The 5,379-nt window shown below is 40.0% G+C and overlaps 1 pseudogene; it reads left to right on the top strand.

The window, feature by feature from the left end:
• Positions 1-2,765: 2,765 nt before the first annotated feature.
• LOC125198659 lies at positions 2,766-4,615 on the top strand (annotated as a pseudogene).
• The last annotated feature ends 764 nt before the right edge of the window (positions 4,616-5,379 follow it).

Below are 5,379 nucleotides of genomic sequence, written 5' to 3'. Positions count from 1 at the left end.
CAAAATAAAACAACCTTGTTTTGTAATGCGTTGGAGTTGCCTTCATCGTGTAAATGTTTTCTTGAAAGTTGAAAGTCAATATAATGGACACAAAAGGAAGAAATGCTTATTGGCTGTTGAGTATAAATTCTTTAGATTTGTTCAACTTAAAGTTTATCAAGATTAACTAGTAGTCTGGATGAGATTATTGTCCTATTTTTTGTGCTACTTTCATTTTTTCCACGTTCTTTTTATTTATTGTATTTCAATTATGCCGTTGTTAAAATTTAAAATAAAGTTTATTGAATCAAATTAAGGTAATACTATTTGAAAAAAATTTAATGTACTGTTGTTAGATATAATTGAATAATTGATTATTGGAGTTAATAAATTCAAGAGTAGTATAACTTTTTAAAAACTCAAAATTTAAATAAATATGAATTGTGAAGTATAAAATTTTGTAAAAAGTAATATTGAATTGATTAATTTAGGGGTAGAACCGTAGAAAGAAATGAGATATAAAAAAAGCGCATTGCAAAATATATACTCCCTGGGCTAATGTGCAATAATAAGTTTGAAAGATAGAAGAAAGTAAAATGGAGGTGCGGGAATCGAAGCCGTGCCTCTCGCATGCGAAGCGAGCGCTCTACCATATGAGCTACACCCCCAAGCTTGTACCGATTCGAACTTATATTTATTTATTAATATTTATTTTTGATTTTTCATAAACCTTACTCCTTAATCTTTATACTGATCATATAAACAAGTGACGTTGAAATATTTTATTTTGTGTGCTTACCAATTTTTTGTCTTAATAATAAATTATACTAGTAGTATGTATTTATTTCTTCCTCCAAAAAAAGCAATTATCTTTATCTATTGATGTTGTGCTTTCATTTTATCTAAAGTTGGACATGATGTTTGAAAATTTATATTTAACGGTCAAAATATGTGTGTCTGAAGTTTATATATAAATGAGCAATCTAATTTTACAAACCAATAGTAATTGTTGAATCTCCTTAATCGTCTCTTCTAAATCCCAATACTATACATGAACCAATTTTTTGTATATTACTGGGGAAAAAACATAAACAAAAACCCTTGACCTATCCAACTTATTTTGCCTATAGCAAAACAAATTTGTTTCCAGGAACTCTTGCCATTAACTCCCATCAACAAATGGATTGGTCCCCAAAACACGCTACAAATGCATATTTTGATGCCCTCAAATTGGTATTTTTCAATCTCAAATTCTTTTTTATCAATTTTTTCAATGCAGGTCCAATCTATTGGACTCGATTTTAATTTAAATCCCCATCAAAGAAATGATGTCATGTGAATTACAATCAATCTTGCATGTTTATTAATTTATTATATCCTTTTCTTATAATTACGGATTTGTCTATTTAGCATTCTTTTGCTGGAAATGATGTTTGTATAATTGTAGGTGCAATAAGAAATTCGAAGAATCATGAATTATGTTGTAGTAAGTTAGCCATTCTAATTTTAATTCCTTTTGAGATGGTGGAAATGGTGTGAGAATGATTGCAATGTAGAATTGTGTTTGTAGATTTTGATGTTGAAGCTTTGGTGGTTTTGAACAGTGTGGCACAGCCAAGAAGCCTAGCAGCTTGTGCGCAGAAGCCCGAGAGCAACGAGTTCATCTCCGCATTAGCAGCAGGGATGAGTGCTAAATTAATCGTGCAGGTGACATCCGAGGTGTCCCCATTCACGGTCGCCTTAGCAGCAGCTGCCAGGCAGACAGGCGGGAAGCTGCGCTGCATCCTCCCCGAATCCGAGCTGATCAAGTCCCGGGAGACCATCGAGGAATTAGGCCTCAGTGACATGGTGGAGTTCAAAACAGGGGACCCTGCTCAGGTGCTGCTCAACTATGAGAACGTCGACTTCTCTCTCGTGGACAGCAAGGCCAATGCCTATGACCGGCTGCAGGAGACGTTGGATGTGAACCTGAAAAGATCAGTAGTGGTGACTAATAACCTGTTGGATGGGGGAAGGGGCTGGGAGGGTGCTTGAAAAGGGTGGAGAGGGTCCGGTCCATGACGCATCCTATTGGGAGGGATGGAGGTTACGATGATTGGGAAGGACAGCGGGTTTGGGAGGAGCAAGTCGGGGAGTTATAGCGTTGGAAGGGAGAGGGGTGAGGTGAAGATGGATAAGAGCAAGTGGATCTTCAAGGTGGATCAAGTTAGTGGTGAGGAGCATATCTATAGGATGCCTAGATCGAGGCCGGTGGCTGCACCGCAGTTGAGTTAGTTTTGAAGAGTCTTGGTTGCTTTTTGTAGTGTGTTTCTTTGGATTTGTGGCAAAGGTGAATGTGGAGATGAACTTGAGGGTTTTTGTTTTTTCTGGCTCTTGTAAAATATGCTTGTGTTTTTTGTTTTTTGTATAGTAAATATAGAATGTTTTACCTGTCATCTTGAAGAGTATGGTATGGAAATGGCAGAGGCTAATTAGATGAATTTGTGCAAGTTAGCCAAGTGATCAGTTTCATAATAATGACAGTGAACCAGAAACTCATAGTTTCACCTAATTTGTAATTAATTTAAGTATAAACTCACTCTCTTGTTTTCCAATCAAAAGTTTGGTATGTGACAGAGACAAACAGCTGGAAGGGTTCATTCATTTTATCTTGAAGAATTTGGCGGGAATGATGATGATGATGATCACCTGCCACCTCCAACCACCGTGCTCAGCCCCACCACCACCACCATACGCAGCCATAAGCTTCAAAATCAAGACACCTCTTCATAAAAAAAAAAATTTAAAAAAATATTCCCACCAAACAAGGCTCTACAAAATTGGTTTGAGTCTTGGCAGGGCTCACATCATCCTCTGGTAGCGATGGAGAGGCGGTGGAGAGTATCAAAATGGGCCTTCATTTTTGCAAGCTTGATGAGTTACATGGTCTCAGATGGGGCGGCAGAAGAGGGCGGTGACGGTGACGGAAGGAAAGGCCTCTGCAGCACTGATCTCACCACATTTCTCCCTTTCCCTTACAGCAACCTACCAAACATGGTCTGCCAGCCACTATGGAACTCATATTTGTTAAGGGTACTTAACCTTCCAGTCTTTTTATTTTCTGCATTAGTCTTTTATTTTGTGCTAGTTTTTACCTCCGGTCTTTTATTTGGTGCACTGCAGTATTCCAAGTCGAAGGACAACGAGATCACGATCGTGCTATCGACCATCTACACGGCGGATGGGTGGGGATGGGGTTCTCGCGAGACGGAAGATGCTGAACTCGAGCTGCATGGTGGGATGGGTGAATCAAGAGGGAGAAGGTAGGATAAAGAGTTCCACATAAAGGGTTCACCCGGGCGAGATCAAGGCGGACCGGGGCGAACTCCCCTGACAAACGTGCCGCCGTACGTGGCCGTGCAGGGGGCAACCATATACCTATCCTTCCAGCTCAAGTTCAACACCACCCTGAAAACGCAGCCGCTGCTGCTGGCTTTCAGCACCAAAGCACCGCACCACCACCGCCTCACGGTGCACGAAGACAAGACAACCATCTACTTGGATTTCTCAGCTGGTACAGCGGACGGCGGTGCTGAGTCGTATTCGTCTCAAGACAGGAGGACTCACGGGACGCTGGCGGTGCTGGGGTGGGGATTCTTGCTTCCCACGGGGGCTATTCTGGCGAGATATCTGAGGCGGAAGGATAAAGTGTGGTATTACTTTCACGTGCCGATTCAGTTCATTGGCTTCTTGCTGGGAGTTGCGGCGGTGATTGTTGGAGTGTCGCTTTACAGCAAGATGCATGTTTTCTTCCCTGCACACAGGGGGATTGGGATTTTCCTTCTTCTCATCACCATTCTACAGGTTTGCTTTCTTCATTACCTTCATTTCTTCTTCTACTAAAATACTAACAGATTACCTCTCTCCGGATCAGGGGATCCAAGATTTCAGTTCCAAAAATCTAATCCAAATTGTGAATTATCAGAAATCCAGTCCAATCCAAAATTACATAAAAATTTGAAATTCAAAAATAAAATCTGAAAATGTAAGAATTGTTCAAACATAAAGATTTTTTTGTCTGTGTTCATATTTTAGGCCGGGCATAATCTCATAACAAGCCCGGCCCGATTTAGGACATTAGTATTTTGGAAAGCTAGTTTATGGAGTAATAAAAATGGTGAAGGAAGGAATTTTGTTGCACAGGTGCTTGCTTTCTTCACGCGTCCGAGCTCCGACAGCAAGTACCGGCGATACCTGGAATTGGTACCACAACTGGGTCGGCAGGATTTGCCTCTTCTTCGGAGCGGTTAATATTCTTCTGGGAATCCACATCGCTGATGCAGCCCAAGCTTGGAAGATTGGATATGGATTTCTGCTTGGTTTTCTATTGGTTACTGTCATTGTTCTCGAAGCATTGCTCAGGCTTAGACGATCGGCTGAGGCAGATAAGCAGCATCCCCCATTTTCAATCAATTCTATCGACCGCGAAATATCACTCTAAATGTAAACCTAATTTAGCTATGAATTTCAAATGGGGTAATTTTGATTTCATTAATAGTACTACTATTATATTGTTTTGTTTGGACTGGAATTAATGAAGTGTGTACATACAAATGAAAGAGGTCTTGACATGCAAGGCTCGATTTGAAGTTTTGTAGAGGAACTTTCCATTGATCCATGTGTGATGGAGCACATCAAATTAGAAGCTCATACTCCGTTTGTTTTCGTATTATTCGATGTCGAATTCAAGAATTAGGGCGTTGGAAGACTGTCGTTTTATGTATAAATTCATATTAAGCCACATAAATTTCACAGGTACGATCAAAATACGTTGAAATTTTTTTTATTTGTGTTCGGTTGGTGTTAGAACTCGATGATTGATCGGAGAAGATGAGAAATCGAATGGGAATTTTATTGAGAGAGAATCGGGCTCAACGAATCTAAGATTTACAATTTGAAGAGAAAAGAATGAATTGAAAACGAGATTGGGAAAGCCTTTTAACTAATTTTGAAACCTAACTAACCCAGACGGTCATATCAATCGACGGCTCGGATTAGCTCTCAAATCTTGACATTAATCGGACGGCTCCTGAAACTTGGCTTAAGCAAAGCCTATTCTCATTCCAAACGTTCCACACTTATTTGTAGCTCGATTCTGAACATCCACTCACAAATCTCCACCTTGGATGTTCGGCGATCACTTGCTTCATCTTACACAAACTAACAAGCCTCATACAAATCTCCGCTTGTTCTTCGGCACCGCTTTGTCAACATGTCACGGATTCTCTTTAGTATCCACCCTAAACACCTTCACGTCCCCTTCTCTATTTCTTCACGAATGAAGTGCAAACGCACGTAAATATGTTTGCTCCTCTCGTGATAAACTTGGTGTTTTGCCAAACAAATGGCACTATTATTATC

The sequence above is a fragment of the Salvia hispanica genome, unplaced genomic scaffold (assembly GCF_023119035.1).
Source record: "Salvia hispanica cultivar TCC Black 2014 unplaced genomic scaffold, UniMelb_Shisp_WGS_1.0 HiC_scaffold_180, whole genome shotgun sequence".
Classification (NCBI taxonomy): domain Eukaryota; kingdom Viridiplantae; phylum Streptophyta; class Magnoliopsida; order Lamiales; family Lamiaceae; genus Salvia; species Salvia hispanica.
Note: the sequence above shows the minus strand (reverse complement) of the source record. Positions and strands in the feature narration are given on the sequence as shown.